Below are 24,444 nucleotides of genomic sequence, written 5' to 3'. Positions count from 1 at the left end.
TCTACCCGCCTGTGGGCTGTTGTGGTTGCTGTCACCCAGCCAAGAGGCTGGGGAATGCCTCTCCACGAGCAGCATGAGGCATCTGCCTAGGGTGCTCCAAAGGTCCTGTAACCGGCTAACTTTGAACTGTCCGCATTGCTGTGCCATTGAAATAGATAGAGAATAAGCCTGTTTAAATAATTGCCAGAATCAGCAGTAACAGGCATGTTGCGGCTAGTCATAGTGAAAATATACATACTATTTGTGGTAAGAAAAAAACCTGACGTCTACAGCATTTGGAGATGTCATTCTGATGGGTTTTGGAAGCTTCAAAGCCAAAGAAAAAAGAAAAATTACTATACAAACAAAATTATTGCCTACACAGGCTGGTCTGTTTGAGTGCTTAATTCATGGTTTTAAAAGATCATCTGGTTTTACTGAGAAGTTCACTTAATATTAATTGGCCACTCACTTTAAAAAACACTTAATGTAATATAACACAAAATACAGTCTGATGTATAATTACATAACAACATGCCGTGACATCCTCCACTTACTTTCAGAAGGGATGGACATGTTTAAAGAGTGTTGGCCAGGAATTTCGTAGACTAGACTTACGGGTTTTAGGGAAGAAAACCACAGAGGTGAGATGCCCTTCTCATCGCCTCATATTATGGGATAGGTTCTGTCCATACAGCTGGATCACTGGTGATGCTAACTTGGATCGCTTGGTTAAGGTAGAGTCTGCTTTTTCCGCTGTAAAGTTACTACTTTTCTCTTTGCATATTCTGCACTTTGGAAGGCAGCTCACATTGAAAGGGATAGTGAATGAAGCTTTACCCCTTGAAGGGAGAGTGTATTTACAGAATTGATTTGATTAATTTCTTGGTATCCGTTTTATTCTTTGGGTTACCCTCCAGTGCCATCACCGTTTATTTTGTCACTCTTAAACTATTTTTAATTTCATTTCGCTTCACTCTGGTGTTACGCAGTGCTTGCTGTGGCGTGCCTTACCCATCTTCCTGGCCGCTTCCTCCTCCACTTGTTTGCATTCTCATGCTTCAAATGACTAGATTTAGTTTTGCTGCTCTGGTTAGCACTTAAGGTCATTTCATAGCCAAGTTTTAATGTATGCGCTGTGCAAAGAGAAGTCGTAATACAAAGCTTCTTGTTAGCAGATTGGTGAATATACCTGAGAAACTGTGACTGAAGATTATGAGAATGTGTGACTAGGACCGAAAGCAGATTTCCAGGTAGGGAATTAAAATCTTTTTCTTGAACTCCTTTGCACTTCATTTTGTGGAAGTCAAATCACCATTTTCTTGAGAGACGCAAAGTCCAAAAGGGAGGGTTGGCAACAATATTGAGGTTGCATTAGGAAATCACTTTGTGTTCCTCATTTAGATTCTTTTATTTGATTTTTAAGCAATAAGATAATAGCTGAGCTTTGAACTGAAACCCAAGAGGAACTTGCAGAAGTATATCTATATTTGCAAAAGTACTGTAGATAGGATTTTGATTGTTGAGGCCTATTTGATAAAGTACTCATCAGAGTACTGATAATATTAAGATTTATCATGCCAGAGAAAACAGCTACTGGGCATAGGGTGTTTTATTTGTTTTGCAAAATATTTGTTAAATATGGATTGATTTGTAGTTTGCGTTTCTCATAAACTCCTCTAAGATGTGATAAGGTCACAAACTCTCTCTGTAAGCAGGGAGGGGCCCCGGGAGAGGAAGCTCAGAGAGTACACATGTCCTCAAGTTTCTGCATACTGATTTTACAAAAACAAGAATCAGTTTGCCAGCAGCTTCCACTGTGGTAATCTTACAAAGAGTAAGTTAAAAAAAAAAAAAGAGTTCATTTGAACAGGAAGACAAGCAACTGAAAATCTGAAACACAAGTGGAGTTAATATTATGCAGCGATTCCTACCTCTGCTCTTGGAAGTATAAACTACAGAGGTTTCAGCTCCATGGCAACATGAAGAACCTATTCTGTCAGAGGGTGTGTGTACATAAATGCATTCAAAGCATTGGAAGTGAGTTTGGGGGGGCGGGACCAACCCTCCAAGTCCTGCCCACACATTTTTATTTGTGGATTATAATAAGGCCTTTGTGTGAGGAGGCCAGATAGGAGTTCATGTCAGCTGCCCTCTGGTCTTTTACATGATGGAGCTGTCATCATCCACCTCCCTTCTCTCCCCAGAAAGGAAGCAAGAAAAGGCAATTCAAGAATGCTGCTGTTAGGAAAATGCTCTTGCCTCTTTCTCTTTTTTGAAATGTCAACACAGTTATTGCTCTTCTGTGTGTCTCTATGGGGATTTGGCTGCTTCTTTTTTTTCTTTTTTTGTTGTTATTTTTTATTGCTTCTTTCCACAGTCTTTTTCTAGGGAGGGCCTTTAAATTGTAGCCTTCATGTCGTGTGGGGGCTCCTGAAAGCTGTAATCAGCTTCCTCCTCTGTGGGAAAGAGTGCTTTCGGAGGGTCGTCAGGTCTCCTGCCTTCTACTGAAGGACCCGAGGTAGCTGGATTAAGCATTCCTGCCCATAGCTACTTGGCCTCTGACTCAACTCTGACACTTCAGGTTCCTTATCTCCCTTGTGCTTCACAGCCGCTCCTATCTCCATCAGTCCTACCAGTCCTTTGCTTAGTTTTATCACTTTGAAAAGATAACCTCATGACTTGACTACTTATTAAATATCTATGTTCCTGTCCTGTGTTTTAGGAATCACAGAACAATCAGAAAAATATTTATTTCTGCTGTGCTCCAATTTAGTTGATCCAGGGGATAAATCGAATGTTTTGCTTTGTTCTGGTTAGCTCTGGGTATCATCTCTAATAAGTCTGAGACCGTTTTTGTGCCATCTAAAATGTGAGGTTGAATATGGATGGTTAGCTGCACTAGGTTCAGAGATTAGGGATCCAAGAAAGGTCCTCTCTGATACAGGTCTTGACCCTTTGCTTTTACTCCTGAGCATAATCCCTGTCCAGCATCACAGATTGCTCTCCTGGTGCTAGGAGGAAATTATTGATGAGGGACCCAAGGATTTCACGTTTCTGAGAACACTACTTACACAACAGCTAAGTGTTGTTTTCTACTTATACTTTGGACCACATTTACCATTTCTTCACACACGAAATGATACATTTCCCCTATTTTTATTTTCCTGCTTGGAACATCCTCTTTGGATTTACTCTTAGAAATAAATGACCTGTGACTAAGATTATATATACCCACATACCATCAGTTTCATTTATTAATTAACTTGTTCAACTATTTTTGAATTACTGTTGTCTTCTGGCCTAAACATGCAAAAAAGAACAGGCGTGTGTCTGCTTCTGATGAGCTAATGTTCTGGAAGTTAAGTGCAGACAGCAAAACATGGCAGTAGATTGTGAAATGGGCCGTGAGAGAAGGACCCACGATGCCTGGCTGTGACATGAAAGGGATGCAGTTAGCTCTGCTTGAGGGGCTTGACAGAGGCAGGAGCGCTTGAGCTGCGCCTCGCAGGATGAGTAGGAGTTTGCCTGGTAGGTAGACAGTCCAAGAAAAGGCTTCCTAGGGCATAGAGCCCCGATATACAAAGGCCCAAAGACATGAAAACAGCAAGGTGCTTTCATGAGCAGTAAATCTTTGTATGGCCGGGTGACGGGTATAGGGAGAGGAGGAGTGGAGGTTGCAGGGGAAGGATCTGGAATGCTTGGCAGGAACCAGGTCGAGGAGGGGATGCCATGCTGGTGTGTTGGAGCTTTATGTTAGAGGCAATGAGGAGAGACACGTTCAGATTTGCATTTTACAAGGGAGTCTCAGGCAGCATCATGAGAATGAATTGGAGGGACCGAAACCTGCAGTGGGAGACATGGTTTGCAGACCGTTATATAGTAATCTTCAGAAGGAAGAATAGAGGCCCGAACTAATGCTGTGGTGTTCAGGACAGTGAGCACGAGGCGGATAGTCAAGCTTAGGAAACAGTGCTAGTGACCGAGTCAGTGTTGAGGGTGAGGGAAGAGAAGGGCAGTTCTCAGGACCTCGGTTGGATGACAGGGTCAATAGTGATAACATTGCCTAGGAGGAGAAACACAGGAAGACGAGCAGCTTTTGAGAAAAGGAATGACTTACATTTTAGATTTGCTGTATCTGTGGTCATGAGTAGTCTGTGAAAAGGTGACTGGTCTGGGATAAGAAAAACCTTGAGTTTCAATATGACTTCCCCAACTTATAACCTGCGTATTTTCAGGTATGTTACTTAACCTCTGGGAACCTTAGCTTCCCAGTCAGTAAAGCGGGGGTAATAATTGTTAGTTTGCAGGTCATTGGTGATGGGTAAAAGAGATAATCTATGCAAAGCTCCTGACTCAAAGTCTGTTATCAAATAAAGGGCAGATTACTCTCATTGCAGTGTCCCGTAGGCAGATGTCCAGGCCCGGAGCCCAGCCAACAGGCTGAAAATGTGGACTCTGGAAGCAAGAGTGTATACGAAAACAGAGTGTCTCAGTGGGGCTGAGGCCTGCACGCTCGCTCATCCAGAATCCCTGGTTGACATCCGGGGGGGCAAAATTCCCGGCCAGAAATAAGGAAGTTAGGACTCTGGCCTGAAGGATCTTGGAGTCTATATGGGTGACATAGAAGGAAGTCAAGGATGTTTTCAGTAAGAAGACGAGCAGGGCAAATCAATATAAACATCCAGAAAAGGACTTTTACGACTTGATGAATTTTCACAAACTGAAGAGCATATCGAAGAACATTATCAGCATCCCGAGAGCACTCTCCTGCCCTTTCCCACTTGCAATAAAACCCAAGGACAACTACTAATCTAACTTCTACCCCGTATAGATTTGGCTTATTTCTCTGCTTTATATATGTGGGATCATATGCTGTGTTCTCCCGTGTATCCTACTTGTTTCACTGAACAATATACTAGTGAAATTTATTCATGTTTTGCATGTAACAATTATTCATTTCATTGTATTGAATTGTATTATATGACTGTACTACAACTAGAGTTTATTCATTCTACCAGTGGTGAATTTGTTTTTGGTTATTATAAATAATGCTTCTATGAACATTGTAGTGCATCTGTTGGGTGTATTCCTAGGAGTGGAGTTGCTGGATCATAGGGCTTGTTTATACTCAACATTAGTAGGTAACCACAACACACTTTTTCAAAGAGCTTGCACCAATTTACACTTTCTCCAACAATGCATGAGGGTTCTAGTTGCCCTCACCCTGCTGTAATATTTTCATCTTTTTCTTTTTGGATTCCGGTGGGTATTAAGTGGTGTAGCCTTATAGTCTTAATTGACATTTCTCTGAAATTAATGAAGTTGAGCCCCTTTTCTTATGTGTTTGGCTGTTACATTCTCTGTTTTATCAAGTGCCTATTGAAGTCTTTTGTTCATTTTTCTCTTAGGCTTTCTGCCTTTTCACAGAGTCACTATTAAACAATGAGAATTATTTGAGGACCTACCAAGAACTGTGGTAGCACTGGAATTAGAGAAGAAGACCATATAGTTATACTTCTGGTCCACATGAAATTTGTGATCTTGGCCACTCCTTCCAAAAGCTTGGCTGTATTGGAGGGGTGAGATGGTAGACAGAGGAGGATGTGGGACCCAGAGAGCATTTTTTATATGGATGTGAACCTGTTCTATGCACTGACAGGATAGAACCACTGGAGAGGGAAAGAAAGATGACAGAAAGGAAAGGTGATCATTGACTGAGCAGTAATTACAAATGAAAAACAATGTAAGTGTGTAAGATTGCATAGGAATAACATCAAAAGTCCATGAAGAGTTCTATTAAGACCTCTGGCTATGAATTCAAACTCAGTCTTAAAATTAAAATGTAGCTATAGGTTTTTTCCCAACAACCCTTTTAAATTGTGATGGGATGGGTATATTACTTGTGATCAGTTTTGGTCATGGCACTGAACTGTTATTACAAACAATTTAATTGCATTATTTTGTTTTTCTCCCAAATATCAGATCATGCCTGTCACTTATCAAGGCAACCTTCAGTCTCCAAGATGGTTTACAACTGCTGCCTAAGGTTGTTATGAGGCTAAATGAGGTCGGGATTCTGGATGCTAGAGCCCCTGGGTTCAAATTATTGCTTTTCCTCTAACTCTGTACCCGTGGGCAAGTTAATGTGACTCAGCTTCATCATCTGTAAAATAAGAATAAGAACAGTGCTGACCCACAGAATTGTTTCCAGGAATAAATAAATTAGAAAATGTGAAGCACTTGGAACCATGCCAGGCACATTGTAAATATTCAATACGTGTTATCCTGAAACATAACTTTTATTGTCAAGTGCTGTGTTAAAAGTAAAAGTACCTAAATTTAAAAAAATAAGGATTTAAAATAGGGTCATACATATGAGTTTATGAAGTTACAGTTCTCTTGAGGCTACTCGATTAAATCATTGAACATCTACTACTAAGTGCAATAAGAACACTTGGGGCTCTCCAATGATGTGTAAGATATTCAAGCTTTGGACAGTTATCCTACGGACTTCGTTTTTTTTTTGGGTAGATCTTATGCTGTGTTTGGAAATAGCATAGAAGTTACTTGAAACTATATTTTTAGTACAAATAAAAGTTCATGAAGGAGAGAAGGGGATGCTAATACTAGATCATAACTTGGTATATTTCTAAGCATAGCAGATCACATGAGAAAAGATGCTGGGATTTTTCCAGAGCTAGATATAGTAAAATGGATGGAATAGGGATATGATATTTAAAAACCTGTATATTCCAGTGCTGATTCTATCGTTGTCTAATTATGTGGCTATAGGCAATTGACTTAACCTATGTCTCAGTTTCTTCACCTGAGAAACAGGCACGTAGACACCTTGCTGAGTAGGTTGACCAGAAGAGCTAATGCTTATAAAGATGCTCTATGAACTATCAGATGTTAGGCATTTGTATGTTTTTTTCATGATTTATATTATATAAAAGGCTTTGGATTTCTGAAGATCTATAACTCCAAAAAACCACATAGAATAATATAGTTTTAATAGGGTTACAGAGACCATATTACTTTCTGTGGAATTATCTGTAGATCAATCATAGATGGGCAGCTTGCTGCATAGGTAGGACCCTCCCCACACCCCAAAAAAAAGCATAGCTGGGAGGTCAAAGAGGGCAGACAGAGAGGTTACATGGCTGATGGAAGGGAACAGGTAATAAGCTGTGGAGTAGGAATCAGACCTGAGGTTTCTTCTCACTGCTCTCCATGCCATTCCCTGACTATTTCTCACTTGAGTGGATGGAGTATAGCCTTTGAAGTCAGACCTGAGTTAAAACCCCTGCTTTTTCCCTTCCTAGTTTTAACTCGGGCAAGTTACTAAACCTCCGTGAGCCTCTTCCCTCATCCGAGAAGGGAGTAGAATGACTCGCCTGGCAGCCTTGTGAGCACAGGAGATCATGTCTGTAAAGCACCCACCCAACAACTGGCTGATGCATTCTTTTTCTTGTGATATACATCGCCCAGTTGCAAGGCAACTTGAATTTCACGCTTGCTAAATAATAACACTAATATAACTAATAATGGCAATTGTTTAACTGAAGGGTTCCTTGTGCCAGGCCCTGTTCTTGATTCAGTACATGTATGATTATCTTATTTAATTTCCCGAACATCCTGATGAGGTAGGTATTATTGTTATTGCCACTGAGCTGTGGGAGTGTAACCAACTTGCCTAAGGTCACCAGGAGAGTTTGTGGCGGAGCAGGTTTACAAACCTGGCCACTTGTGACTCCAGAGCCCACTTTCCTAGTTACTGGATTATTCCTGTTCCTCCCTGGCCAGTTTAGGGATGTGGGACAGAGAATGAAAGGACTAGTTGTTTCAGGAGAGTTGTTTTGTGAATGGGGTGAGTGTTTGCTTTCGGAACCTTCACCATTCGGGTAGACAGTATTGGAAGGGGCCTGCAGTCACCCAGCAGGTAACTTCTGAGTGTGTCATGAAGCCTCACAGAGCTCCACTTCCATTTCTGAGTGCAATTATTATATACTTGTAAGGCTTGTAGCGAGCACTTCAGTGGGATAATATCTGCAGAGCACAGCCCTGGTAGCCATCACTTTCTGGAATCTCTATTCCCCACTCCCTTCTTAAGTAGCAGCCTAGCACTGAGGACAGAGCCTTGGGGATGCCTGCTTTCCTTTTACATTTAAACCAATGGGCTTCTGTGTTACTCAGCATTCCCATTTTTTTAAACGAGTAATGTTATATCACAGGATATGACTATCGATCGCATTAAAATATTTGCTCACATATCTGTTCATTGATCAACTGTATACTTTCAATAACTGCGGTTAATAAAGATAGGTATATCACATCGGTCTTTTCATTGATTTGCCTTCTGTGTCTGATGTGTGCACTTAGCTGACAGTCCCTTTAAGAACCACTAACCCCAGCAAAAATAACCTAGAGCAGCTCAGGTTACAGCAGGCTCCGAAGACTCTCCAGGGGGGTCAGGTTGCCTATTTCTTTGGCACCTACCTCAGCAGAGATTGAGGGAGAGCTTTCTCTCTGCTAGCAGAGGGGGTCTCTGTGGATTTGTGCGCCGGAGTCCACCCTTAGCCAGGCACCTGCAGCTCTGACTTCTTCTGGACTTGCCCTCTTCTTCATGGTGGAAAGGCTTTTGGTTGGGCCACTTAAATTACTTTCAAGTAACTGCCACCCTGTCCCCGGGCCTGGATGCTGGAGCCAATCTTTCCTATAATCCTTGGGTTTTGTCCTGTTTCTCTGAAAAATAAAAAATAAAAAATGAAAAAGTGTACCTCTCATCCCAAAGTGGGTGCCTTGAGGGAATGCCATGGGAGGACACATCCTTTACTCTGGACCCCTTGCTCCTGCACAGGCCTGCCTTGCCGGCCTTTACTGTAGAGGGATGTTTTTACTGACTATACCTAAGCCAAGGGAACAAAGTAAAAACAGGGCCTACTGCTCTGCAAAGATAAACAAACAAACAAAAGGAATAAATTCCTTAATTCGGTCCAGTTTGTCCAATTGTGGAAAAACAGTGAGATATCTTAAGAAGCAGTATGACATGTGAGAGGGGACAAAGAACCCGCCAAAGCAGACCATCTGGGGCCTTGTCTCAGAGATATTACTGAATTAGCCGAGTTGCAGAATAATAAGATTTTAACTATCTGTGAGTCACTCACATTTGCTCATTTGCTCTGGGAGGAAGGTGGGATCCAGAGAGGCTGAGTGACTTACCCGAAGCTAGTCAGTCGGTTGGTAGTAGGTCTGGACCCACGGCCCAAGTACACACATTACTGCTCTCCACCACACCGCAAAGACGTGGTCCGGAGTCAGGGTCTTTCCAACCTCTATTTCCTTACCTGTAAATGGGGGTAGTACTTACCTGGCATACCTTCTTGCTAAGGAATTATAAGAATCTGCTAAGTGACTGTGGATAAAAGCACTTTTAAAAGCTATTCAATTATATAAATATTAATATTAAATTATATATATACACATATGTGTATGATAAGATATATGTACAGTGTGACATCTGAAATAGATAATTTTGCTGACTGATATGTATATATAACTGCATACTGGAAATGAAATTACTCTGTTATACATCTCCACCTAAGACATAATAATAGGCACCATTTATTGAGCACCTTTCTCAGTAAGTGCCAGCGATTAGAGTAGGCACAGGATGTGTGTTACTCCATTTTATGCTAACACCGCTTTGTAGATTGGGAACCTAAGGTTCAGAGAGGTTATGTAACTGCCTAAGGTATGAAAGAGCTATGCATTGAACACAGTTTTCTTTGATTTCAAAGAGAATGCTCTTTTGCTCTACCGTGCTGTTTATCTAGTCTAGTGGGACAACATTGGGAGTTAAAATTGTCAGTGCATTGTCCTATCATTCAGTCCACTTTTGTTCAACGGATGTGCCAGGCACCGACTCTGCTGGGAGCTGGAGGTGCAGCAGTCAGCACAGCATAGTCTCTGACCTCAAGGAGCTCCAAATCAAATGGGAAGTTCAGACATAAAATGCACAATTGTGATAGTGTAGCATGATCTCTGACACAAGACTTTGTGTGATGTATCCAGGATCCATTGAAGGGCTTAGTCCGATGAGTGCCGTCGTCAGATCTATGTTTTATAAAACTCACTTTGGGTCATGAAGAGCATTGTTGGGAGGAAAAAGAGAACCTAGGACAGTTACTGTATTTAGCTAAGTGAGGAAATGTTGAAGGCTGAAACTAAGGTCATGGTGATGGAGTTAGAAGGTAGACAAGAGAGAGAGTAACTTGGTAAAACTGTCAAGCTTTGGGGATTAGATCTGAGAGGAAGGAACAGTTAAAGGGGACTCCCGTGTATTTACCTTGAATTATTTGGTGAATGTTTGACCTCATGAAGGGATATTAGGTATGAGGAGAAGGTTGCACAAGTGTGTGTGTGTGTGTGTGTGTGTGCGCACTCATGTAGGTGAATTGCATGGTGGGAAAGAGCGAGGATAATGGCCTCATTGACTACAAGCCATAAAATGTCCAGAAAGCAATCTTATTTGCCAAGTGAAAAAGGCCGTATTAAACAATGAGACATTTTAAGGATGTAATTTTTAAAAATTATAAATAGAACAGAACCCTGACATAATACTGAGACTAAGAAGGGAGAACTAACCTTGTAGCCAAAATATGAGGGCTCTGCCCTAGGCTGGATGCAGGATAGTGAATTGGGGATGTATTTTCCCCCTTTTTATATAGTCACAACATGTAAAAAGGCTTATTATCATGATATTCTATTAGTGACATAGATGGCTTCTAGAAAGCCTAATGCTGATAAAGCAGATTTTTTGCTACATTTTCTTTGGTATATACCCCACCTCCATTCTGTCCAGGTAATTAAATAATCTGGCCTTAATTTAGTGACCTGGTAATTATGTTGTTTGACATTTCAAAAAAAAAAAGTTAAGAAGCATTCTCTAACATTTTTCTTTGGTATTTCTTAATTTTAAGCAGTGGTATGTTTAATTGCGTTAGAGCAGAAAATTGTCTCACAAGTTTAAATAATTATAATGATAGCATAGGTTCTAGTCTAGGGTAAGGAAGTTTTATTTTCTTTTTAAAAAAATCAGTTGTTTTGCTGATAGTAAATTTAATATGTATGGAATTACTAAAACCAGGAGTACTGATGGAAGTACTTTCTTATGGAAATCAATCTGTAATCTCTGGATTGAGAGTCATGTCTGTGCAACTTGAAATAGTGCCTGCTTTGGAGACTGGCATTGTTTTAAAGTTATCTGAGGATTCTCAGTTCAGACTTGACCAGCATAGACCACCGTGGCAGAAGGCTGTCAGATGTCTGGTGCAGGGTGAGACGTGGTTATTTCTGGGCTCCTTGTCTAGTTTGGAGCTATTTAAAAACTCGAGCTTCTGTAAAATTTGTGAAACATTTTTGGTTTCTGAATCAGTTAACTTTAAGTACATTCTTTCTTCATTAGCAAATGTAAATACATCTCATCTTGCATTTTTTTGTTTCTTACATTTTTTCCCTTATTCATTTTCAAACAGGAATAATGAAACATGATGAAAAGAAGTAGACTGCAGATTGAATTTGCTTTATTAGCTCCCATCTTACGGTAGGAATTCATTGCTGAACATTGGTCATTAGGAACTTTGCATTATCTGTGAGTGGATAGATGGACCTATGTTTCTTCAGAGTTATTTGGCAATGATCAACTAGAGGGCACCAGCGAACATTTCCATTTTGATTCTTTAAAGTAGGCCACATACTGTTGACACATGCACAGGAGGGAAACGTGAATGCTTTGCAAAATCTTGGCACTAAAAATAAATTTCACCTGTATATATAGCAGTGTTATCATACTTGAGGAAAGTGAGGTGGAACATGCGAATATAGGAAGAAAAATTTCTTGTTGCTGTTGCTGGAGAATTACCCTCTAGAATAACTCTTTAAGTTTGTCCAAAGTTATAGCAGCGTTGCTAATAGGGCTTTGCCAATTGTGTGGGCAGCATAGTTAATATCATTAAGCACTGAGATAAATTCTATCACAGAGAAATGTCCTGTGGCCAACAATTAACCAGGTGACAATGAAAATCTATCCACTATTAGGACTGGTAATTAAGACTAACAAATAGGGCATGCAAGTAGGAAGCGTTCAAGTTCTGAGGCAGAATTTTGGGTTCTGTCATAGCCCATTGCTTTATTTGTGTCTGCACAGTTGCTTAAAGGAAACTGGGAAGGGAACATTTTTAAATATTCAAATATTAAAATGTGCAAAAATCTAGCATTTTCCAACATGAAAGATGTGTGAAAGACCTTCCTCTGTAGGGTAGCTGTGCATATGTTTGAGTGGGAGGAAGAAGGGAACAGATGACTTGAAAACGAATAAAATTGTTACGCATGTAAAAAGTTATTTTCCTTCTCATAAAATAAAAAACCAGGAACTCAGTCTTAATATCATCTTGTCACTTAATGAAAACATTTGCATATAACACATTTCATTGATGGACTGATTTTTTTGGCAAAAAATAATGCCTCCTATGTGTAAGATGCCATAGTAGGTATATCTAATTAATGTGAATTATTACTTCTATAGATGGTCAAACCAATTCACGAAAAAATATACTTGCAAATACAGTAGGCAAAAACGTCCATTTCTTTGGCGAAGCTTATAATCAAACTTACCTCTACTTAAAAGCATGTTTTAAAAGGAGATAGATACAGAGCTGCAATTCGTGTTCTTTTCCTAACATTTATTTTTAAGGCAACCAGTGCCTTTTTTTTTTTTTTTTTTTTAGGACTGATTAAGTATTAATGTTTGGGGAGCATGATTTAAAAACAGGAATTGTCCTATGGGAAAGCACCAATAAAGGAAAAGATTACGTGGCATTTTATAAGACGGTTGGCGGTACCGTTTAATGCTTATAAAACGGTGTTAGAATGGACTAAACAGCTTGTTCTTGTCGGAGCTCCCTCGAACCAGTTATTTGTGGCTATGTCGCCGAGGAGCTCGCGCTCCGGCCCCGCAGCCCCCGAGCTGCAGCGCGTCGCCTCCAGGTCCCTTGGAAGAAAGTCTGAATGTAGGCTGTTGAATAATCCCTTCGAGGGCCCTGCAACTATTTTTGTGCCTGGATATGCGTCATCAGTGGGTATTTTCTCTGGTGACTTGCTTACATCAGGGCTCCTACCATACATTCTCCCAGTGAGTGACTTATGATTGATGGCAGCCGCGGCTGTTGTTTAGCTTCCTCCGTGACCTCAGCGACCGCGCCGCGGGGACGGCCAGGCTGTCAGATTCCCCGAATGCTTCCCGCCGGGGCTCCCGGGGCGCTCGAGCAGGTAGCGGAGGGGCCGCCGCACCCCCGAGGCTGGGGGAGGGGCCGGGAAAGGGGAGGGGACGGCGCAGGGGAGGGGAATTCCTTCCGCGAGCGGCGGCGGCCCCGGCTCCGTGGTCGCCGAGCCCTGGAGGCTGGGTGCGGGGACCGCGCCGCTCCCCAGCCTCGCCTCGCCGGCTCCCCGCGGGCGCGGGGGCGCGGGGGCGCGCGTGCGGGCGCCGAGCCCTCCTCGCTCCGCTGAGGTTTTGCGGCGGACACCAGCCTCCTGCAGGGGCGACCGCGGGGGGCTCCTGCAGCAGGGGCCGGGCTGAGAGCCGTGCGGGCGCTGCGGGACGCGCCTCGGCTCCCGCTGGGGCCCTGCCCCGGGGCGCCCCGCACCGCGCGGGGACCTCGCTGCCGGTTGCACGAGGCCGTGCGCTCGGGCGCGCGCGGCGCCTCTGTCCCCACCTCCCCACGCGGAGCGAGGCTCCTGCGCCGCGGGGAGCCCTGGTCGCCGGCGCTGGCACCTCGCCGCCGCTCGCGCGCCCGCCCGCCGGCCGTGCCCTGAACTTTGCCCACCTCGCTCCCTCCCTCTCGCGTCCTCGCGCCCCGCTCCCCCGACGCCCCTTTGCTGGCAGAAGGCGTTCTTGACCTTCTGCCGTGTTCAAGACCAGGCTCAGTCCTCATTCTGCTCGGCCCGCGATTGCTGGCTGTCTTCGCAGAGGTGGTTTTGTTTTTCCAGCGACAGTTGGACAAGATTGAAACACAGCTGAAGTGTTTCCGTGCAGTGCAATTCCGTCACCTAAGCAGTTAGGCAGAATCGGTTTTCTAACTTTTTAAAGACTGTTTTCACTATGGAAATATAACACTTGTTGATTTGGGTTAACCAGGTGGTGTTGTGTTTTTTTTAAAGGGACTTATTTATTACAAAGGTATAGCCCCTTATGTCACTGTAACTAATTTCTTAATGGCTTGTTTCCTAGGAACCAAATTCTGAGGTGTATTCCAGACCCTAGCCCCTTCAAACAGGTGCTATGTGTGGTGGAAAAGCCCTAGTGGAGAAAGAGCTTTTCATCCGTATTTACCCCTCATAATTCCACTGAGTGGGCAACAACATTCCTAATTATTTTTATAGCCTCACTTCCAGTTAGCTATCCAGATGCTAAAAATCTATCCAACTGTCCAGTCATATTGTTTTAATTTTAGACATTTAAAACCAGATGATTGAAGGAGAAAGAAAAAATGAGTGCCACTGTAAAGCTAAAAACTTTTCTTTAAGATAATTGCTTTTTGAATAAGCAATATGATTCATGAGAAACATTTTAGAATTTGAGATTTGTGAAAGATTAAAATTCAGAGCTCCATGAGTTTTGAGTGATTAGTAGTTGAATGGATTAAGCCTTCGTAATGCATCTAATTAGAAAGAAATCATTAAAATATTGTTGAGATCCATTGTTTACATTTATTTCATGGCACTGTCCCCCAGGAGCCATTGGTAACTAGCTTTACTTTCATAAGAGTAACATTAGGTGAAAAAGGTACATTTGGGAGTTAGTTTAGATGCTAACATTCTTTTTCCCCCTACATTGTACAGGATGTTATTAGGAGCTATAAAATTCTCCCTCTCTTTAAAGTGAATGTAAGCTTTCATGTGGGGGAGTGTGAGAGCAGAGCCAAACCTTGTAGGAGGATTATGTATTCTTCATTAAAAATATATTTCACAAAAGATTATAGTTTGTGTGGGAGGGAAATAGCTGCTTGTCTGTTGATCGCATTGTGCTTATTTCCCATAAGCACTGTTTGAGTTTAGGCAGGATAACCTCATTTTGATAACCTGATGACTGCTTCGGCTTGGAGAAGAGAGTATAATTTCAAGGCTGCCTGCTGATGGGCAACAGGAATTATTCTCTTTCTGGCAGAGTTTAGCATGGAATCTGCTCTGGTATTTTTATAACTGCATATGCAAATCTTTTCTTCCAAAACCTTTCCTCCCCCTCTCTCCATGTGCAGAGCTTTTGGTAATCTTTAAGACTGTGAAATTCCAAAGGTGTGATATCTAATGATATCAGTGTAGGGTGGTGTGTAAACCCAAGTTAGAGCAAAATGTTGGCTTGAAGTGAGATCTTTTTGTTAACGCAGATCCTTCCCTGTGAGCAGATTCCACTGTATACTTGGTTTCTATGGAGACACTTTTGTTACTGATGGATGATCAGGTTGTTCGAATGCAGTAAGAGTGATTGGTGTGTTGGCTTTGGTCAGCGCAGTTGATGGGGTTTCCTGGTTAGTACGGGATCCTTTCACCAAGGTTCCTTTTATGTTGCAGGGCTTAGGAGGGCGATGCACATGCCAAAACCACAGAAAACATCGAGGCGATATGATTCTTAATTTTACCTTCTTATATGTACATTGCTCCAGTATTACATAAGGAAAAAAAGAAACCCTCAGAATTACCTACAATTAAGATAATGACAGTGTCAGAACAATTGAACGACCCACTCATAAAGCTCATTCTGGGCGGGGGTAAAAATATATCATTTGGTAAATGATTCTTCCACTTCTTACTATGTAATTAGTACATTGATGGCTTTGAAGGAGTGCCTTAGTTTTATACATTCTTCTTAGTGATTATTCAAGCTTTAAGAAGCTTTATATGTCATGGTTGTCATGTTGCAGAGGACGAATATGAGGCCTATAAACCGATGGGCTTTAGACTCAGAATCACACCTTGCACTGACAGCGGCTAAGGGATAAGCCCTCCCCACTGGAGCTTACCGGCTGGGGCTTAGGAGCCGGAAGGCTTGGACCTCATGCATACAAGGTCAGGAGAGAGCGTGGTGACTCTGACCCAGTCCTCCTGCAGCCCCGGTTATGGTAACAAAACTCTCACTAGTTAGGAAATGTTTGCAGCTTTCAACGTGTTGTCTTAATCTTCTTGTGACAGAGGTTGGCAAGCATCCCTTAGTGACTGATGCGTGGACCCACTGTGAGGTACTCAGATTTCTGCAACAAGATGTCATCATTTGAGTCAGCAAGGTAGAGATCCTGCTGAATGGTGGCAAAGAGAAGGACTTTCATAGAGCAGGAGCCTGGGAGCTCAGAGATGGACCCAAATCACTGTGTGGACAACAGTGGACTGGAGATAAGCCTATTTCTAGTGGTAATATTTTATTCTACTCTTTTCACTTAGTGTGGAAGAAGATCTAGTCTCTAAAAAGAAAGGACCTCAGCCAGGCCGGGTGTGGCTTTGCTGTTGAGCATCGACCTGTGATCCAGAAGATCGTGGTTCGATTCCCGGTCAGGCACATGCCTGGGTTGCGGGCTCGATCCTCAGTGAGGGGTGTGCAGGAGGCAGGTGACCAATGACTCCCTCTTATTGATGTTTCTCTCTCTCCCTCTCCCTTCCTCTCTCTGAAATCAATAAAAATATATATTTTTTTAAAAAAGAAAAAACCCTCAGACTCCATATTTTTTAATACAAATGATGGCACTCAGGTCCAAAACTTTTCATCAATGGCATTCTTTATTTTGCTAAAGTTGGATTATGCTTTCTGATTGCCTCAGATCTAAAGGACTGACAGTGATATCCTCTAAGAACATGTGCAGGGGAATTCTTGCTATGTTTCAAACAGGTTGCTGTAATTATCTGCACTCATCTTCTCAGTATTCACTTGCTGCAGAATTTCAATAAAAAAATATCACCCTTTTCAAACCTTTAGATTTTTTACTGGACATTTAAAAATTCTTGACATGGAGATTTACAGATAGTTAAATAACGAATTGCCCACAAGTGCCTCATTTTCTATAAAATTGCAGCCTGACTCCTTGTGAACTAGGTAAGGCCATAATGAAAATGGTTTCCTTCTGTTATTTGGGTTAGTTTTATATGAGTGGAGAGGTATTTATAATACCACATAGCATAGTCCAATAAAGAATTTATCTTCCTACTGAGGGAATGAATTCATGAAAGACCAGGAATATATATTAGCAATCATGAAAAAGGACCTATGCCTCTTAAACCATAAAGCATAAGATGAAAATCTCTGCCCTCAAGAAACTTGAGTTTAGTATACGGAGAAATGGTTGTGTCCCATGCTTAATCCCAGCGGAGCACTACAGTATTAAGGATGACAGGGATTTGAGCCCCAGTGGTTCAAGGAATGGGTGTCCCAAGAACAGACAAAAGAAATACAAAACCATTGGGGCAAAGACAAATTTGATTTTATATAACTGCTTTGTCCAGATAGGGGTATGAGGACCCTACGGGGATAATTGTGGCTCTGATGTGTGCCTGGGCGTTGATGGGTGGCAGGAATCAAGACAGAGCCCAGCTTCAGGCTGAACTTTGGAGACTTAGAGTCATAGCCACGTAGGCTAAAGGGGCAGGTTTGAGCTAGAGTCTCAGTGGAGTGGGTCACTTTTTCGCGTTTGTAAGGAAGTGCTGAAGCCAGCCTTTCTCTTTTACGTGGAAGATAGTCTTAAAGGAAGGGCACCAAATGCCTCTAAAGGTATAAAGCACTCAGGCCTCAGGGAACCTGGACTTTAAAGGCAAGTGATGGTCCCTGAGAAAAGAGGCTTCTTTGTCATTAATGTAGGACAGGTTGGTGACTGTGTCTAGTGGCAAAGGCTTGCCTGTCAGTCCCACTTGAGGCTCAGTTGTCCCCACTGGGAGGGTTTAATTCCTCTCTGACCTTTGTTCCTTCTCATTGAGGTCTCTCTCTCTTTTAGGTGAGGTTTTACCTCCTGGAGCAGTGTTCAAGTTTTGGGGATCTTGGCAGAAGTGTTAAATTTGGGATCTAGTGAGAATAATTGTCTGAAATATCTCAACATTCTACTGTGTTTGTGGGTGGGAACTGATCTCTGTTGGAGAGAGAACAAAAGGGGAATATAAAAGAGCTCAGTTTAGAACCCTGGGAAATATTCTTATTTTGGGGACAGAGAGAAAAATAGAATCCAATAAAAAAGAGTAGTGAGGGAGTAGGTGGAAGCCAAGAAAAGTACAGTAATAGGAGAGATGGATTATAGAACTTCCAAATACTACTAATTTTGCTTATTCGATATATATTGAGGGTGTTCTATAAGCCAGGCCCTGCGCTAGCTTCTGTGGATACTGTAGTGAACCAGACATTGTCCTTGTCAAAAAATTCATTGGAAGTCAGAGATCGGGGTCCAGGTGACACTACTGAGTTATTTTTGCTGGTAACCCAGGGAAGCAGAGAGCAGCCTGTTTGGACAGGGGCATGGGAGAGGCATATGGAAGGCTGTGAGGAGATACTGTAGAGGCTGGTGAGGGGGTTACTGAAATGTCTATGTGATCCACGGTTGCCAAAACAGAAGTCCAATGGCCTGGGAAGGGAGGGATTAAGGGACCAGAAGTCAGCATGAGGGCAAAGAGCCCCCTCAGCAGCTGTGAGGAAGTGAAAAACATTTGTGGGAAAGGAGTCTGGTGTTAGCAAGTAGAGACCTGCGTATGAGTTAGAAAAGAAAGTTCCAAGATGGTAATGGGATTAAATTTGGGTTGTTAGTGGAGGTCTTGAAAAGATTGAGTTTATTCTAATGCTAGATCATGCAATATTAATCTCTAACATTATTATATATTATGTTCCACCTTCACATTCTTCTAAAAAACACACACCAAAACCCCTTATTTCAACTACCACTACCCTAGAAAGATTTTGCTATGTCACACCTGTTCTACTACATCCTTTTAAATGCTGGTTCTGACTCAGGTTATTCTACCTGTGATCAATTCCTTAGCCCAGTGCAAGGCACATCCTATTAAAATGCCAGTTTTAATAGTTTACCATGAAGACCTAAAACCTTCACTGGCTACCCATTGCCTACAGTTTAAAGGATGTGCTCCTCCCTAAAATGAGAAATCTTCATTCTCACAAGACTTCATAGCTTACCAAGGGCTTTTATGTGCATAGTGTCAGTGAGTTCTTACAAAACCCCTATGGTGGGCAGGACAGATATTGCTCTTTTCCCAAGTCTATAAGTGACACAATAGAGGATCAGATGGGTTAAATGACATGCCCAGGGCCATACAATATATAAATCGCTAAGCCAGGAATGAAAATCAGGTCTTCTGAGTTTAAGATTAAGGTACTGTGTTCCACACCATGGCCTCATCTTGCCTGTGGAGTCCCATCTCCATTCTAACCCCATGATTTCTGTAGTTAGGATGGTGAGCTGATGTGCCTTCAGTTCTAGCAGGATGCAGAGAGGCCTCTCAGTGTCCCTGCAGTCACCGCATTATCACCACTCAGAAGTTGTGATCTAGAGCTATCAACCCAGACACATTTCCTGGCAGATTTTTCCTTAGATTGGGAAAGTCTGTCTCCTGCCAGGACATCTGGGGAGGCACAGAAAACACTCTGTATTTCCCTGATGTCATCTTCAGTGCCTACTTGTCTCATATGGAACTTGGAGAAGGTTGTCCCTGACTTTGCATTGGTTTATGGGATGGCTTTTGACCACTGAAGGTTCCACCTCTTTCTCCTCCAACTGCTCTCTCCAATAAGGTGTACCTCCGAAACATGCTTTGAATATCCACCTGGAGGAATTAAAGGTCTAAAAACTTGTTTAAAAATGTATTTGCATTTGTTATCTTATTGAATATATAGAGTTACTGCCATTTAGACATGAACAGTTAGGGAAAATATTGTATACAGAAGGCTGTAGAGCTGTGCTTTGAACTGCATGTTAAAATCAGGAACATTTGTTAGCAATGCGATGATTAATGAGTCTGTGTTGACACGATTTTAGAGTACACTCTGTTTCTATCATTTTCTCATTGTACTGAAGCCAGTGTGATTTGGATTTTGACAAGAGTTTTTGGCGACAATTTACTGCATCAGAAGTTTAAGTGATATAAAAAGCATGCCTGACAATTGTCTAAATATCAAGAATGCCTCTACCACTATAAAAATTGATGAAGGAAATATGTGCATGAAGATTAGTTCCATAATGTGTTGCAAGAGTGCCACATTTTCTTGTGGGCTCCACTTTAAGACACACACACACACACACACACACCCCCACCCAAAAATCCCAGTGTCTGTCTGCAAATTGTGACCCCACATCCTTAAAGTTGAGTTTCCATGATTAAGAGGTGCATCTTTCTAAGCAAAACTAAGGAAGAATAGTTGCAATACTTTTTTGTAAAAACAAAACAACAATATTTTATAATCTTCATTGTTTTCCAGGCTCTTGCAAGGGTACATTCCTCCTAGGTACAATAGCATAGTTTCTCAGGACGCTGGGATACATGTCTCATAATTTTTCTAGTGCCTTTTATGTGTTGGAATTAAAAGCCCAGTAAATGTTTGGGGTAGGAGTATGAAGCATTCAACTACCAAACTCTGGATCTTCCTCCTTTAATTTCAGTAATTTTATCAAAAGTATAATGATACGTAATATATAGGAATGAGATACAACTTGGACTTTGGTGGTAAAGCATTTTAAGGAGACAAGATATCTAAGTTCTAAATAACATTAAATAGAAATGTTTCTGAAATGGGATTGCAATTCCAAATTGTCAATATTGTATCATTTCTAGGAAATTAAAAAATATTTATTGGGGTGCTCATTAGAAATATTGAATTGTGTTGTGATCTTATATTCTTCATTGAGTCTTAGTTACAATTAGCTGGCCAGCTAATAAAAATTGAATAATTAAAGAGGACATTTTTGATTAAAAATAATTAAACATATATGTATTTCATGAGCTTGTTAGTATAATAAGTTAAAAAAATGTGGTTAGGAAGACTAGCTTATATTTTATTAAAAGTATTAGCAATAATAAATGAAGCCTGCTTGTAGTATATGATAATAAAGAGAAGATCAAAAAAATGGGAAGTTGATATTTTTGTAGCTATTTTTATGCCATCTTTAAAAATACAGATGTCATGCGACATGTCCTGTAATAGAATTTTTCATAAGTGCTTAGCCCGTTTGTATTTCACCACAGTATTTTCTCCAACCTTATTGAATGACTTTTGGTGTTAGTGGCACTCAGTTTAAAGCCATCCTAACTTGTCCCAGTGGTCTGGGTTCCTTAGAGCTTCCCCCATGGTTCAGTCACCTCCGTTTTTGCCCCCCACAAATGCAGGCTCCCATTGCCCGGTTGCTGTACACCATGGCATCTCCCACTTCGAATTGATCTTGTCTGACAACCACATTAACTTTATAGAGACTCTCAGCACTCCTCTTCCCTGCTCAAAATTCATCAGGAGGTCTTTATTGTCCATAGGAGGCGAGGCAGATTAAAGTTAAAAAAAAAAAGCACCTGAAGTGGAATCCAGAGACCTGCTTGTAAATTGCTTGGCCTGGAAACATCACTGTTTATCAAGACTCCTCAAATCTGCATATCCCTACTAAGGGTCTCAAGCTCCTCACCTCCAATAAGTTGTGCCAAAGCCAGTGTTTATTCTCTGCCTCATATTTTCAACTCTTATCAGCATTTGGAACAGTTGGCCATCAGGCCTTGCTTAGTGAAATGCTTGATTCTCCCAGTTTCCATGACACTACTCTCGCCAGGCTTTTCTGTCACCTTGCCTTCTCAGTCTCCTTTGCTGGCCTTCCCCTCTGTGCTGTAGTCCTCCAGGGCTCTGTCCTAAATCCCTTTATCTTCTCTATCTAAAATTCTCCTTCTACCAGATATGAATAATCTCATGGTTTCAGATATCATCTATATGATGATAATTTTCAGTTTTATGTTCATGACTAGATCTTCTCCTAAGTTCTCAACCTAAATACTTCCTTAATGTGGGCACTTGGCTGCTTGAGGGATATTGTCAAAGTTAAGATAGTCAAAGGGGAAGTATCAATGTTCTCCAGCTACACCTCTGCCCCCCCCCCCCCCCATTTCAGTAAATGGACCACCATGCCCCTCATTGCTCAGGCCAAAATTCCAGACTCCATCTCCTTCCCTTTGGCCTCATATTCAGTCCAGGAACGCCCTTCGGTGCTGTCTCCAGAATAAATGTGGAATGTGAGGTCTTCTTGCTTTCTCCTCTGTCATAGCCTCAGTACAAGCCACCAGCGTCTGGCCTAGTCTGTTGCAAAAGCTCTTAACAACCCTTCCTTGCTCCACAGTCCCCAGAATAGCATTTTAAGTATAAAGTATATTTGTGACCTAAGTTTGAGCAGTTTCTTCCCCCGATCTCCAGTTTGTTTTACATCACATTATTGTCTTTATAGAATTTATTAGAACCTGAAATGAACAGTGGAGTTGTTTCTGTGGGTTTTTTGTTTGCTTGTTTGTCTCTCCCACTATGGACTCCCTGAGGTCAATGACATTTTGCAACTCACCTCTGCATCTCAGCACTTAGTAAATAGTATGTAGTGGACACTCGGGAGTATTTGTCCACTCATTCACTACCTTGAGCCTGGCTTCCTTACCTATAAAACACAATTGGTAGGACAGGTGACCCCTGAACCTGCCCTACCTAGGTAGTTTTAATTCTTATCATATCCTCAGCCTTCTGATAGAGTCCACTTGACCTCCTAATGTCCTGTAAATGGACCATATTTATTAGGTCTTCAGGCCTCTGCTCACTTTCTTTCTGAGTGTCCTTCCTCTCTCCTGTTCCAGGTACATTCTTTAAGGATTTTTCTTTTTCTCTTTTTGTCTATACACCTCAGAGAGGAATGAAATTGTTTTATGTATACTTGTCTTGCCTGTCCTACTACATGGTTAGTTCCTAAGCTTGGGCCTATAATTGATTTATAGTTCTAATACTTTTGAATCCCCATGGCAACTCTTATGGCGCTAGCCTACGGGCACACCCAGTTCATGCCTTGTAACTCAAGACAAGGGCATTGTGCCTTCCAAAAACACTGATTTCAGAGCAATAAGAATACTTGGACTGTTTTACTGATTTACATGGGACAAAATAGATTTGTAAAAAGCAACCAACTAAGTGTACCTTTGTTAAGCCTGAAATAGAGGGGGGAAATCGGGGAAAAAAAAAAAAGGAAATTTAGACTCAGGATGACATGGTATTTTGCAAACAGTTGTAAGCAATCTTACCAAAAAAGTTTCCTATAAAAATATACTCATAGGTAGTTGAAAAGAGAAAATGTTTTTTTATTATTAACTCAGGGTAAACCTCGAGTTGGGCTAGTAATCTGGATCCTTTTGCTCAGGTATTTGGAATTTAGAGAAGTGCCATGAAAATGTCCCACCTACACATTTTCAATATGCTCTTCCTGCTTATCTTCAGAACAGCTCGGTTCTTTTAATAGCAAGTGGCTGAGTGGAGGGGAACCATTGGTAGTGGGCAGATTTAAGTACAGTGTGTCCTTCCCATTGTAAGCAGAAGCCATGCTCTCTGCTCCAGGAGTGGCGCAAACCTTCTTTTCGTTTTTTTTTTTTTTGGCTGTTGGTCAGATTCCTGATAACTCAGGAGGAAGTTACTCATTTCCCATCCGAGTAGAGGAGTTACTGGGCAGCTTAAAAAGATTCAGGAGCTAGGGAAGACCTCATCTGTTTTTTTATAAACATGTTGATTTCTTATCATATTTTTAGAGGCCGTTCCTAAAATTTCCACGGGCTAGGACAGGAAGAGCTCATGCTATGAAGAATCACGGGCTTTTTTCCCCACGTGATTTGTGGGCCAGCGCCGTGTACAATCATGCTTAACTCAGTGTGCACGAATGCTAAGTTCCCCTGAATCCTCAGCGGCTGGGAAATGTGTGCTCAGAGTGAAGGGTAAGGGTATGCTTCATTCACCGATGAACTCTTTTCAAAGAATTCAGTCCAATACACTTATAGCATTTTTTTATGTTTAATAATATTAATGGCATTTGGTGACTCCCGGTAATCACTGTGTTCATCAATTATTTTTGAATAGTATTGTTATTCTAAATAATGCCAGAGATTGGATTAATTCTCAGTCTCTCTCAGAATTTGCTGTTTTGCGTAAACAGCTTGTTTCCAAGGCATCGTTTTCTTTTGGAAAAGTAGAGAGGAGAAAAAAGTCTGCTTCTATAAATATCTTGTTTAGGGTAAATAGCCTTTTTTTTTTTTCTCTTTAGTGAATAGATGCAAAGGATTTCCCAAAAGGTTGCTGTAGTTTTGCATGGGCGAGCTTGGAGAGCACTTGTTGGGTGTATTGCCGAGTGCCGAAGGCCCAGGAATCTTGTTCTGGGTTCC

General features: G+C 41.6%; 1 protein-coding gene across 3 annotated transcripts in view; it reads left to right on the top strand.

The window, feature by feature from the left end:
- HIVEP2 (HIVEP zinc finger 2) overlaps nt 1–24,444 on the top strand; it is a 170,238-nt gene that overhangs the window by 35,377 nt on the left and 110,417 nt on the right. The window contains exon 2 of one of the 3 annotated variants that reach the window (XM_081140558.1): nt 1,158–1,232. The exons of 1 other annotated variant lie outside the window; for it this stretch is intronic. The gene's annotated coding sequence lies outside the window, so the exon portion shown is untranslated. Of the gene's footprint in view, nt 1–1,157; nt 1,233–13,254; nt 13,312–24,444 lie in introns of those variants that run through there. One more of the 3 variants, XM_081140559.1, reaches the window with a different exon arrangement.

This window comes from Miniopterus schreibersii, assembly GCF_964146895.1.
Source record: "Miniopterus schreibersii genome assembly, chromosome: 6".
Lineage (NCBI taxonomy): Eukaryota > Metazoa > Chordata > Mammalia > Chiroptera > Miniopteridae > Miniopterus > Miniopterus schreibersii.
This window is presented reverse-complemented; position numbering and strand designations above follow the sequence as displayed.